Consider the following 14,814-nt stretch of genomic DNA (forward strand, 5'->3'; position numbering starts at 1 on the left):
TCATTCAACAAACGTCATTAGCATCTCTATTATGGGTCTTAGGGATACGAAAGTAAGCAATTTAAAATTCTTGCTCTCAAGAAACTTATATTCTTCTAGGGTCAGTACACACACACACACACACACACACACTGCAGTAAATTCTATGACAATTTATAACTAAATGTGGCGATGGTGAGTGAAGATCTTGCCGAGGCTGTGATACATTAGCAAAGATGCACAGTAAGCAAATGAGCTTCACCTCTAGGGATCAGCTTTGCAGGCAGAAGGAGTGGTGACTGCTAAGGTCCTGAGGAGGAAATAAGCTAAGTGTGACCCAAGAATAGACGAAAAGAAAACACAGACTCTCCTCTATTTGCCATAATGTCCCAGTAACTCCATCACAAGCCAAAAATATCAAACAACAGTTGGAAGTGGGTCTAATACACCTAACCTACTCCACGTCATAGCTGAGCAGCACAGCACACTGTAAAATACCAGCTGTTTCCCCTTGTGATCATGTGTCTGCCTCTGCTCAGAATCAGGAGACACCTACCGCATGTCACTAGCCTGGGAAAAGATCAAGATCAGAAGCACGGTTTCTACTGAATGTTACCACCTTCACACCATCATCAGCGGGGAAGCTGGACCTTGACCGTCATGAGTTGGGTGCTGTCTGTACTGCTAGACCGCAGTGAGCAAGGGGGACGTTGGAAAGGTAGGCTCTGGCCGGTATGTGCAGGGACTGGCACATCACACTAAGGAGTCTGATTTTGTTGTGTGGTTACTGGTTCACTGAAGGCGTTGAACAAGGGAGTGCTGTGATCTGGTTCACTTTAAAAAAAGAAGATTCCTCTGGCTGCTTTATGAATAACAGCCTCTGGGGAGTGAACCAGCGGATGGAAGACCTCTCTCTCTCTCTCTCTCTCTCTGCCTCTCCTCTCTCTGTGTAACTTGTTCAAGTAAATAAATAAATCTTTTTTTTTATAAGGGACCAGTAATGAGAATACTGCCTTTTCTACATGAGATATAGGGCTGCTTTAGACAAGTGCATTAGGGGTGGAGGCAGGGAAAGTGTTTAAAATCAGAATGTACCTAGTTCATCAATTCTAAGATGCTCATTTTTTTTCACATTTTATAACCCATGGAATTAGGATATATCTTATAGTCAATGGCATGACACAGTTTATGTAGCGGCAATTTTCTCTTAGAAAGAAATACAGTATTGTGTCTTGCTATCAATGGCATCCCAAGTTCAACAAAATAGGCTATTTGAAAAAATCAGCAGAACTGGCTCATGAGAGTGTGATATCCAAGTTCAATGAGAACAGAGGAGAAGCCAAGGCTAGCTTCAGTCATCAGCTGTTAGCGTCCGAAGCACCTTCCATTACTGTTATTGTTCACTTCTTACGCATGTACAGGATTAGGGGAGAACAATGGATAGCTCATTCGCTGATTTCACAGACATTTGTTGATATAGCAGCTTAATTCGCAGTAGCTAAGGCATGGAATCAGCCTAGATGTCCATCAACTGATGACTGGATAAGAAAATGTGATGTATAGATACATGACAGAATATTACTCAGCCATAAAAATAGAATCCTGACATCTGCAACAAAATGGATGGAACTAGAGAACATTATGCTAAGGAAATAAGCCAAGCCCAGAAAGACAAATATCATGTTTTCTCTCCCTTGTGGAAGTCAATATGTAGAGAGAGTATAGTTGTGTGCATGTGATATCAGTGGGTATTTAGTTATAAATATTGCTTCAGCCGGCGCCGCGGCTCACTAGGCTAATCCTCCGCCTAGCGGTGCCGGCACACCGGGTTCTAGTCCCGGTCAGGGTGCCGGATTCTGTCCCAGTTGCCCCTCTTCCAGGCCAGCTCTCTGCTGTGGCCAGGGAGTGCAGTGGAGGATGGCCCAGGTGCTTGGGCCCTGCACCCCGTGGGAGACCAGGAAAAGCACCTGGCTCCTGGCTCCTGCCATCGGATCAGCACGGTGCGCCAGCCGCAGCGCGCCGGCCGCGGCAGCCATTGGAGGGTGAACCAACGGCAAAGGAAGATCTTTCTCTCTGTCTCTCTCTCTCACTGTCCACTCTGCCTGTCAAAAAATAAAAAATAAATAAATAAATAAATAAATATTGCTTCATTGAATCATACCATGTAAATAACAATACCCTTCTTCCCTCCAGCAAAAGAAAAGATAAATATCTGTTGAACCCACAACATATTAAATGTAATGATATGGAGATTAATAAGACATAGTTCCTGCTGTCACAGTTTATAAAATAGGAAAAGAGACACCACATAAATAGGTAATTGAACCTACCAAGAGGCAATCATTGAAGCAAATATGAGATACAGCAGAGTACAGAGGACGCTCTAGGGAAGACAGGAAGACTTCACAAAGAACTGTTGTTGGAGTTAATTCTTTGAGGATGAGATAAAGGAAGAAGATTTTTTTCAGGAAGAAAAGGAAGAACACTACAGGCAGAGGGAACCAAATGTTCAGAATACAGATATACCAAACAGCAGGGCACCTTCAGGGAATGGAAGCCTTTCGGTACTGCTCAGCCTCAGACCCAACCATTCTGCCGAGACATGCATCTGGGAGCCACACTCCCTCATTGTCCTCCTGCGCCCCCAGCCTCCCCGGCATCTCCTCCTCACACTTGTCTGCCGGCTCACCCCTTTCTGCCCTGCCTTGTTACGTCACAAGTCTCCAAAACTCAGTTCTAGGCCCTCTTCTCTTCTTATCTAAGATGTGTTAGTAATGATAATTCATTCACTGATTTGACAAAAATATATTGAATCCCACAAAATATTAGGTAAAATGACATAAAGATGAATAAGACATAGTTCCTCTGTCACAGAGCTTATAAAAGAGACACCTGTGCATACATAATTGAGTGCAGTGACAGCAGAGCCATCACGGATTTTTTTATTAAGGCACTTCCTTACAAAGCGGTAAACTCTCCAGGAGAGGCCCCACTATCTCCCCCAGGTCCTTCAATGAGTGAGTAGAGAAAACATGGGTAAATGAGAGACAGGCATATTAGATACCAAGGAGCAGACTTGTTTTTAGATTTTTATTTATTTATTTATTTGAGAGGTAGTGCTGTAGAAAGAAAGGTCTTCTATTTCCTGGTTTTCTCCCCAAATGGCCCCAGTGGCCAGAGTTGGGCTGATCCGAAACCAGGAGATGGGAGCTTCTTCTGGGTCTCCCACGTGGGTGCAGGGCCCCAAGCACTTGGGCCATCTTCTACAGCTTTTCCAGGATGTAACAGAGAGCTTGATGGGAAGTGGAGCTGCCAGGACTCAAACTGGTGCCCACATGGGATGCCGGCACTGCAGGTGTAAGTTTTACCTGCTACACTACAGCTTCTGCCCCGAGTGGTGGAAATGGGTAAAGGACTTAAATAGACATTTTCCAAAAGAGGAAATCCAAATGGCCAACAAACCCACAAAAAAATGTTCAGGATCACTAGCTGTCAGGGAAATGCAAATCAAAATCACAATGAGGTTTCACCTCACCTCAGTTAGAATGGTTTTCATACAGAAATCAACAAACAACAAATGTTGGAGAGGAGGTGGGGGAAAAGGTACACTAATCCACTGTTGGTGGGAATACAAACTGGTAAAGCCACAATGGAAGGCAGTATGGCTTTTGGTATTCGGCTCGGAGGAGGCCAAGGTGCAACTGTCTTCAGTCGTCCCAAATCCAGGTTCATCTGACACAAGGCACCTCCACCATGCCACCCAAGTTTGATCCCAATGAGATCAAAGTCATATACCTGTGGTGCACCAGCCACGAGGTCGGTGCCACAACTGCCCTGGCCCCCAAGATCCGCCCCCTGGGCCTGTCTCTGAGAAAGGTTGGTGATGACATCGCCAAGGCAACTGAGGACTGAAAGGGGCTGAGGATTACTGTGAAACTGACCATTCAGAACAGACACGCCAAGATAGAAGTGGTGCCTCTGCCTCTGCCTTCATCATCAAAGCCCTTAAGGAACCAGCCAGAGACAGAAGAACATCAAACACTGGAAACATCACCTTCAATGAGACCGTCAACATTGCCCGGCAGATGCTCCACCAATCTTTAGCCAGAGAACTCTCCGGAACCATTAAAGAGATCCTGGGGACCACCCAGTCTGTGGGCTGCAATGTGGATGGCCGCCACCCTCATGAGATCAACAGTGGTGCAGTGGAACGTCCGGCTAGTTAACAAGTACGGAGGAATTGTTTCAATAAAGGATCATCTGACAACAACAACAACAACAAAGACAGGATGGAGACACCTCAGAAATCTGAACATAGACCTACCATATGACCTTGCCATCTCACTCCTGGGAATTTACTCAAGGGAAATGAAATCAGATATGAAAGAGTCATCTGCACCAGCATGTTTATTGCAGCTCAATTCACAATAGCTAAGACATGGAATCAACCTAAATGCCCATCAATGGAAGACTGGATAAAGAAATTACGTGATATGTATGCTATGGAAAACTACACAGGGGTAAAAAAAAAAAAAGAAATCCAGTCATTTGCAACAAAATGGATGAATCTGGAAAACATCATACTTAGTGAAATAAGCCAGACTCAAAGGGAAAAATACCAATATGCTCTCCCTGATCTGTGAGAACTAACAGAGCACCTTAAAATGAAATCTGTAGAAGTGAAATTGACACTTCAAGAAGGAATTGCTTGAGTGTCCCTTATCTTGACTGTCGAAGAACAGTTTTATGTTATTTTTTCATAATATTTATTGAACTCTTAGCAGAGTCAATCATATGTGTATAAAGTCAACTGAGGATGAATCTCATTTTAAAAATAAGAGTGGAAATAAGAGAGGGAAGAGTAAGTTTGTAACTGTAAAGCTGCATAGTTCTTCATACATTCCTACAGATTTACTTCTAGGGGTACAGTTTAAAAACTTGTCATGGGACCCCAAATCCCATTAAGCTGCATGGTAAAAGTGCCATCTTACGTGTTAAAGTGATCATATTAAGTGTTAAAGTGAAAATATAGTAGGATTAAGTGTTAAAGTGATCATATAAATAGAATCATGTGTCTGATAATACTAATAGAATTTAAAAGGAGAGAATGTCCCAACATGGGAAGCAGTCCACACAGCAGACTCATAGTAGACTCACTCTTAAGTAGCACTCTGACCTCAGAATCAGCCCTTGAGACATCCTAGTCTGGCTAAAAGGCCCATGAGAGCATTTCAGGCATGAAAAGCCAAGACACTGTGGCAAAAAAAGTGTTCTACATAAAGGACCTCTTTGAGTGAGACCCCAGTAGAAAGAAGTTACTTCTCTAAAAGGAGGAGAGAACTTCCACTTTTCTTATACCCTTTGTAAATACTGATGGAGTTTGTGGATTCAAAAGGCTCCATAGCCTAGGCAGCTCATTTCAAGAGTCTTGAGTGGTCACTGACATCATACCTAAGAGTGTTAATTGTTACATTAACAATGGGAGTCACTGTGCAACAACTTCCCATGTAGGACCTCTGTCCTTAATGAGCTGTATTATGAGAGTTAACAGCAAAATTTGTTCTCAAACAGTTTTGTGTGTGTGTGTGCACAAATTGTTGAAATCTTTACTTAGTATAGAGTTTGTCTTCTGTGTACAAAGTTAATTGAAAATGAATCTTAATGGAGAATGGGACTGGGAAGGGGCGAGGAAGGAAAAGGAAGGGTGGGAGTGTTGGTGGAAGGGTAGGTATGTTGGGAAGAATAACTATATTCCTAAATTTATACTTATGAAATTTGTATTCATTAAATAAAAGGTTTGTTTGGGGGAAAAGAAAAAAAGAAAAACACATGAGTGTTCAAACGAAGTTACCCAGCAAGAAATGTACCACATGCATATAGATTTCAGGACAGAGGTTTGGACTCAGGCATAACTAGTAATAGGTGACACAGCTTAAAGAAAAGAAATACACCCTTGTAGGACAAATAGAATAGAACTAATAAAATTGGAGAGAAAAGCCCAGGGAAGCATCACTAGTGAACAGAGAGGAAGAAGTCAGCAATGAGTACCAGACATAAATTCATCTTTTCTCAGGGGATAGAGAGACTGTGAGCATCAAACACGGAAGAAAAGCTGGGTCAAATTAAGACTAACCTAGGTCCATTTGTTTAGACAAGGAGGAAGTCAATGGTGGCCACTGCCAAAGCAATTCCTATGCAGCGGTGATAACAGAAGTCAGAACTCATAGGCTTGAGACATGGGTGAGAAATGGGTAAGCGGATTCTGAAAACTCAGATTACATTCTCAAGAATCATGGCTGTGAACAGGAGGGAACAGACAGGGCAGAAAATCGGAGGATGACTCAGGGAAGCATTTGTGTTAAGATGGTGAATACGGAAGTGTATTTATTGACTAAAGAAAAAGGAGCTAATGAGAATGGAAAGGAGGTGAGAAGAGGTCGGTGGAGGAGCTTTCCCCATTCCAGGTGTCTCCTTTCTGTAGGTAAATCTCAATTTAGTGTTTCCTAAGCTACCCTGCACTCCTTCACTTATCCCATCACAGTGGAGAACAAACAGCTCATTTCATCAATAAACTTACAAAGAAATGGGCAACCTTGACCCAACTCTGCTCCTCCCTGCTGTCATGTTAGCTTGGTAAGGCTTCTATCTAGAAGTGCCCAGGACGGGCTCCAGGGTCAGCTCTGAGGCCCATTTGGCCCAAACACCAAGTCACATCATCCAGCTCAGCTCTGCCCACCACAATGCTGCAGCTTCTGTCTTGATTCTTTGGTTTATTTTTCAAATTCTTCAGCACCCAGGTAGAAAGACAGAGGGCTACTTACTGGGGTGTCCTCAGAGATACTGATTCACAGGGATATGAAGAAAAAAGGAGATAATTTACTAGAGAAGAGCTAAACAAAAGAAATGATTTCCCATCCTTTCCAAGAGTTAAGAGTTATCACAACTGATTCATCTACTTTCTCTGTGCAGTTGCAAGTTATTTGCAGAGAATAAGAAAGTTAAAGACCTGAGCTTTACAGCTTTCCTTGAAGGAATGAGAGATGGGGGACAGAGGATGAGTTAATGGGAAGGAAGCCCCCAGTTTGCCATCCCAATACGGTTACAATCACTCTGCACTGATTCCAAAGGAGGGAAAGCCAAGCAGGGAAAATTAGCCACACAGTCACAACAGTTACAATTATGACTACAACTCACACTCAAGACTCTTCCCTGGGTAGTTTTCTGCAGAAATAGCAAGGCCTTGGAAGCCTGGACTAAGACATTTTGTATGAGCTGTTAAGAAGACATTGGCATGTGGTGGGCAGCTGCTGGCATAGCCCTTAATCATCCCGCCTCCAGGTTTTCACTCCTTCCTCTATGTGTAGGCTGGACCTAATGACTCACTTCTAATTAAGGGAATACAGCAAGAGTAGCGAGATGCCACTTCTGGGATGTGGTTATAATACAAAAGACTGACTTCTGTTGGGTTCACACATTATCTGTGTGGTTGCTCTGATGAGGCACACAGAACAGGTGCACGTGGTAGGGAACTGAAGGTGACCTCCAGCTGACCGCTAGCAAGGAACAGAGACCCTCAATCCAACAGCCCCCCAGGAGCTGACTCATTCAGTAATCACACAATCTAACTTGGAAGAGGATCCCTCCCAGTCCAGCCTTTTGATAAGAATGCAGCCCTGGGGGCCGGCGCTGTGGCACAGCGGGTTAAAGCCCTGGCCTGAAGTGCCGGCATCCCATATGGGTGCCGGTTCTAGTCCCTGCTGCTCCTCTTCCAATCTAGTTCTCTGCTATGGCCTGGGAAAGCAGTACAAAATGGCCCAAGTCCTTGGGTCCCTGCACCCACATGGGAGACCCGTAAGAAGCTCCTGGCTCCTGGCTTCGGATGGGCACAGCTCTGACCGTTGCAGCCATCTGGGGAGTGAACCAGTGGATGGAAGACCTTTCTCTCTGTCTCTACCTCTCTCTGTAACTCTGTCTTTCAAATAAATAAATCTTAAAAAAAAAAAAAAGCATGCATCCCTGGTCAACATCCTGCATGCAAACTTACAAGAGACCCCCTGCCATAGACTGAATGTTCCCCTCAAAATTCACATATTGAACTCTAATCCCCAACATGATGCTATTTGGGTGTGGGCTCCTCATGAATGGGATTTGAGCCCTTATAAAGGAGATGGCAGCTATGTGAGGACACAGTCAGAAAAAAAAAATGGCATCCCTCTACAAAGGCAGTGAGCCCTCACCACACACAGCATGTACCAGCACCTTGATCCTGGACTTCCAAGCTTCCAGAACTGTAACAAACAAACAAACAAACAAAAAAAAAGTGTGTTTATAAGCCACCAGTCTACAATATTTTGTTGTAACCACCCAAGACAGATCCCACAGGAGAAGACCCAAGTAAGCCACGGCTGGATTTCCTGACCCACAGCAACAAAACAATTGTGTGTTGTATTGATATTATTTGTAATGCAGCAACAAGTAAAACATGGTGGGGAACACGCTAACGATACCAGTTAGAAGCTAACTAGTGGGGCCGGCGCTGCCACGTAGTGGGTAAAGCCTGCAGTGCCAGCACCCCATATGGGCGATGGTTCAAGTCCTGGCTGCTCTACTTCTGATCCAGCTCTCTGACATAACCTGGGAAAGCAGGAGAAGATAGTCCAAGTCTTTGGGCCCCTACACTGCGTGGGAGACCTGGAAGAAGCTCCTGGCTTCAGATCAGTGCAGCTCTGGCCATTGCAGCCATCTAGGAAGTGAACCAGCAGATGGAAGACCTCTCTCTCTCTCTTTCTCTCTGCCTCTGCCTTTCTGCCTTTCAAATAAATAAATCTTTAAAAATAGAAATAACCAGAGGATGAGAGCTCACTCACTCTGCCTCTCATAAATAAAAATTGGTTTTTTTAAAAAAAATTAAACATGGGCTGCATATTTTAAGATGAAATTGACAAATTAGGATTTGTCTAAATTTCAATGACCAAGATGGTAAGGCATTTAGACTATGCCACCCAAGGAATTATTGATGAAATGTAACAGAGATATCCCCCCACCAACACTAATCGAGCACATTCCCACAGCTCGCTCTACCACAAACATTGGCTCCACTAACCCAACTCACTGTGTCCCCTGCAGCTCACCACACTCAACAAGGCAGCAGTGCGGGCTCTGAGAGTCAGCTCATCACTAACTTGCACGCAACCTTGAGCAACTTGACCTCCCTGCCCTACTCTTCCTTGACCTATAACATACAGGTGTTGCAATGAGATCTCTGTGGCATATCTGGGCGGAAAACTAAAATTGTCTATACTCAGACGTGGTCTGATCTCAAAGAGCAGACTACTGAAAGCACCAGTCACGTGCTTAGCGTCCAAGCCTTCATTTCAACACAGCCCAAAACCTCTTAATCACGTGGTTCAGTGTTACTCAAGGAGTCTCCACGCAGCCTCATTTTTGTGAGCTGCTCACTTAAAAATGGGTCCCGGAATCAAAGTTTGGGAAGGCACTCCCTCCACTCAAATTAGTCACAACACATGTGAGCACATTACAGACCCTGGAAAGTTCCAGAACCAAGAAATCGGAGTACCTTTGTTCAGGTTAACATCTTCTAAACTGACCATAAGTCCTTATACCAAATAAGGGTCATCGGTCCCACTCTGTGAAGGAATGATTTGGATTAATAATAATCAGTTACCTTCAAACACACCCTGAGCCTTTCTTTCTCCCTCTTGAGCTAAGAGACGTCAGCAAGTAGCAGGCAGCAGAGAGTTACATGCTCAAGCTATGTCTGTTGGTACCAAAAGTAAGCCTCTCAGAATTATCCTATTATCACCCACAACTCTGGAGAGATGGGGCAGTCACCCACGAAAAATTTCAACCACATGCACACTTTGAGTAGAGGCAGATTTCTGAACTCAGCATTACATGAGTTATTTAAGAAGCTGTATCGAAAGAGGATAAATAGGAGCCAGTGCTGTGACATAGTGGGTAAAGCTGCTGCCTACAGTTCCAGCGTCCCATATGGGCACCGGTTCAAGCCCAGCTGCTCCTCTTCCAGTCCAGCTCTCTGCTATGGCCTGGGAAAGCAGTAGAAGATGGCCCAAGTGCTTGAGCCCCTGCACCCATGTGGGAGACCCGAAAGAAGTTCCTGGCTCCTGGCTTTGGATCGGCCCAAGTCCAGTCTTTGCAATCATTTGGGGAATGAACCAGCAGATGGAATGTGTCTCTCTCTGCCTCTGCTTCTCTGTAATTCTGCCTTTCAAATAAATCTTAAAAAAAAAAAAAAGAGGATAAAGAAAGTTTTTAAAAACCATCCAAAAGTAACTCCTTCCTTTTCTAAATTTAAAAAAATCAGCCCAAAGACTCAGTCATCAATGTGCATAGTAGTATTTAAGCTGGAAATAAGAATGATAGATAGAAATGAAATAAGATGGGAAAGGGGATTTTTAAATCACCAGTTCATATTAACGCTGCTCGGATACCCATTTTAGCATGAAATTAATTGTAAGGGCAAAGTCCAGGATATCCTGCAGCAATATTCTATGCTGTCTTCACAGCCTCTGAAATGACTTAATGGAGGCAAAGTGAACTCTTGAAAGGTTTCATTACCCTTAAAGTTGTGGCCCATTCCTGGTTGCTTTCATGCTGTTAATGTGGTTTTCCTAGCACATAAAATTTAATTACTGGGAGACATAATATATTGCCCAGGGACCCACCTTGCATAGAAAATTGATGGGACCTCTGTGTCTTTACTCCCTTGCTTGCTCCCCATCCAGCTAAATCCTGTATACCTCTAGGTTCTACCTTTAATTCTCTCTCTTGCTTGAAATATGCCTCAGTCTTTCAATGACAGCCTGGTGTTCAATCTCCAGACTGCACCTAGAAGCGTTCATTAAAGCAGCATGAACGAGAGGCTATGAGGAGGCCAGCCTGAAGGAGGAAGTGCACATGGATTTACAGACTGGGGGGGAAATGCCAGCTAAGTGGGTAAAGTGGGTGGAAGTTAAAGGAACGCTAAAAGCCAACCATCTTACCAAATGCCATCATGTAGTCGGCCGAATGACTTACGTGGTTCACACTCTGCCCAGGCATAATACTCTGGGTAAATTACATAATCCTCAATATACAGGCTAGGATTAAATTTGATGGCAGACTTCAGGAGTAAAAAAATAAAATAAACAGCAGTACCTTAAAGAGGACAGATGTTTTTTTCTCTGCTATACAACTTCAGAGATACATGGTCAGAGGCTGGTATGAAGCTGTGGCTGACCCAAGTCCTCAGGGACTTGACTCCTCTCAGCCTCAATTCCCTTGCCTAGAGCATGGCCCCATGATCACATCTACACAGTATCTACATCCCAGGATGGAAAAAGGAATAGGCAGAGGGATAAGAAGCCTGTTATGCCAGCCATCCTTAGGGCAGTTTGCCATAAGCCGTCATCTGATACTTGAACTCTGAATTCTACTGGCCATAGTGATATGGCCACACTTAACTGCAAGGGATGGGAAGGAAAATCCTGTCTTTAGGCTAAGCATCACGTTACCAACTGAAAATACCTACTGCTATTGAGGAATGGGAAAAAGCAGTAGGGGCTAGCAAGCTGCTTCCACCACACTGTAGTTTACCTGAACACAGAGCTAACATCCATGCCATGGGATTTGTCTAGGAGGAGGATCAGGGCTCAAGAACAGTATATACACAAAGCACCTTGCACGTTGCTGCACGAGTGAGACTAGCAGTCAGTGTTTAATGAGTCCAAATCCTTTTCTCCACTATATGCACAAAAGATTTATACACACTTAGCCCCATCTACTTTGAATCTTCTGACCCAGATACAATTCATTAACCTTTCCAAGCAGTAAAATTAAGATGTCATGATTTTTTAATATTTTGACTTGAGGATATCAGCAACTGTTATGGTTTGAATATTTGACCCCCCAAATTCATACAGAAGTTTAAAATCCAAGGTGACGAGGGTGAGTGGTTAGTCTAGTGGTTAAGACACCAATTAAAATGCCCACATCCCAGGGCCCGTGCTGTGGTATAGTAGGCTAAGACTCTGCCTGCGGCACCAGCATCTCATATGAGTGCTAGTTCAAGTCCTGGCTGCTCTGCTTCTGATCCAGCTCTCTGCTACGGCCTGGGAAAGCAGTGGAAGATGGCCCAAATGCTCAAGCCCCTGTACCCATGTGGGAGACCCAGAAGAGGCTCCTGCCTTCGGATCTGCTCAGCCTTAGCCATTGCAGCTATTTGGGATGTGAACCAGTAGATGGAAGACTTTTATCTCTGTCTCTCCCTCTCTCTCTCTGTAATTCTACCTTTCAAAGAAATAAATTTAAAAATCTTAAAAAAAAAAAAAAAAAACTGCCCACGGGGCCGGTGCTGTGGCACAGTAGGTGAATTCTCTGCCTGCAGCACCAGCATCCCATATGGGCACTAGTTCGAGTCCCAGCTGCTCCTCTTCCAATCCAGCTCTCTGCTGTGGCCTGGGAAAGCAGTAGAAGATGGCCCAAGTGCTTGGGCCCCTGCACCCACGTGGGAGACCTGGAGGAAGCTCTTGGCTCCTGGCTCCTGGCTTTGGATTGGCGCAGCTCCGGCCTTTGCGGCCATTTGGGGAGTGAACCAGCAGACAGAAGACCCTTCTCTCTGTCTCTCCCTCTCACTGTCTGTAACTCTACCTCTCAAGTAAATAAATAAAATCTTTAAAACACACACACACACACACACACACACACACACATCCCATATCAGAGTATCTGGTTGTGATTCCTAGTTGCAGATCCAGACTCCAGCTTCCTGCTGATGCAGACTCTTGGAGACAGTGGTGACGGCTCAAGCAGTTGCATTCCTGTCACCCGTGTGGGAGACTAGGATTGAGTTCCTGGTGCCCAGCTTTGGCCTCAACCCAGCTTTGGCTTTCTTGGACGTTTGCAGAGTGAATCAACAAATGGAAGCTCTATCTATCTATATGTCTGGCTATCATCTATCTACTCTCTACCCACCCCCATCCCTCTGCCTCTTGAATAAATAAATGCTTAATTTCAAAACAAGAAAATATGCCCATGCTCCGCATCAGAATACCAGGTTTCATATCTGGCTCCAACTCCTGACCCAGCTTCCTGCTGATATAGACCCTGAGAGGCAGCAGTGGGACTCAAGTAATTGGGCTCCTGTCGCTCACTTGGGACACCGGGATTGACTTCCCAGCTCCTGGTCCCAGCCCAGCCCAGCCCCAGATGTTGTATTTGGAGATCAGGGTGTTCCCTCTGTGTCTCTTCTTCTCTCCTCTCTCAATCTTACTCTGCCTCAAATAAATACATTTGTTAACGTTTTTAGTTAAATAAAATCCAATAATATGATACTAAGATGGAAACTTAATCTGAATACGGTGCTATAGAAGCCTACATAGCCATAGACAGACCTCGCTGCCTCGTGCCCTGTGCCACCTTGGGATTCTAACAGTAAGAATGCCATCATCAGAGGCTACCTCATCTTGGAGTGTAACTTCCCTCTCCCCCAACTGTAAGCTAAATAAACATTTTCTCCTTATAAAGGGAGTTGCCTCAGGTATTTCGTTGTAGTAATGAAAAGCTGACTAACTTGGTAATCAAGGGGCTAGTGTTGTGGCACAGCAGGTTAAACTGCCACCTGCAATGCCGGCATCCCATATCAGACACCAGTTCAAGTCCCAGCTGCTCCACTTCTGATCCAGCTCCCTGCTAATGCACCTGCGAAATCAGTGGAAAATGGCCCAACTACTTGGGCCCCTCTCGCCCACACTGGAGACCCAGATGAAACTCCTAGCTTTAGCCTGACCCAGCCCTGCCTGTTGTCACCATCTGGGGAGTGAACCAGTGGATGGAAGATCTCTTTCTCTGCCTTGCCCTATATGTAGCTCTGTCTTTCAAATAAAGCAACCAAATACAAAATACTACCTACTACACTTCTCAGCATGGTTCACCTGTTTACATCATAACTTACCAAGGAGCCCATTAGAACAACAAGAGACCAGCAATGATATCCTGAGCTTTTTTTTTTTTTTTTTTTTTTGACAGGCAGAGTGGACAGTGAGAAAGAGAGAGACAGAGAGAAAGGTCTTCCTTCCCTTGGTTCACCCTCCAATGGCTGCCACGGCCGGCGCACTGCGCTGATCCGATGGCAGGAGCCAGGTGCTTTTCCTGGTCTCCCATGGGGTGCAGGGCCCAAGCACTTGGGCCATCCTCCACTGCACTCCCTGGCCACAGCAGAGAGCTGGCCTGGAAGAGGGGCAACCGGGACAGAATCCGGCGCCCTGACCGGGACTAGAACCCGGTGTGCCGGCGCCGCAAGGCGGAGGATTAGCCTAGTGAGCCGCGGCGCCAGCCGATATCCTGAGCTTGTATACTCATCTGGAATGTGAATGCCATGGGATCGGGGGTCTTGCTTGGTTCATTCACACTAAAGCTCTTGAGGAGGACCTGGGACATACTCGAGGGCATTCAGTATTTGTTGAAGGAAGCAATACTGGAATTCTCAAATATATAACAGAAAAAAAGAATGTTCAATATTTAAATTACAGAGAATGAGGGAGTCAGCAGGATGAATCATTTTTAAAAACACATTGGCTACTGCAGTGGCGACTTTGTGAATCAGATGTTTAGATTTCCATCATACTGCATGGGGAAAAGCCGGAAGCACTCCCCTGACCTGGAACAAGACAATGACGCCCATTTTCCCATTTATTCAATATAGTATTGGGAGTTTTAGAAAGAGCAATTAGGGAAATAAATTTAATCAAAAAAGTAAAAGATCTCTACAATGAAAAGTACAAAACACTAATTAAAGAAATCATCTGGTACAGTGAC

General features: G+C 44.7%; 1 long non-coding RNA gene and 1 pseudogene across 1 annotated transcript in view; one reads left to right on the top strand and one right to left on the bottom strand.

The window, feature by feature from the left end:
• The window catches only part of LOC149127863 (uncharacterized), a 29,144-nt gene that overhangs the window by 2,580 nt on the left and 11,750 nt on the right, over positions 1-14,814 (bottom strand). The gene's annotated exons all lie outside the window — the stretch shown is intronic.
• On the top strand, positions 3,733-4,205 carry LOC100339297 (large ribosomal subunit protein uL11 pseudogene; annotated as a pseudogene).

Source organism: Oryctolagus cuniculus, chromosome 2 (assembly GCF_051225735.1).
Source record: "Oryctolagus cuniculus isolate XC-2025 breed Fujian yellow rabbit chromosome 2, ASM5122573v1, whole genome shotgun sequence".
In the NCBI taxonomy this organism is placed as follows: domain Eukaryota; kingdom Metazoa; phylum Chordata; class Mammalia; order Lagomorpha; family Leporidae; genus Oryctolagus; species Oryctolagus cuniculus.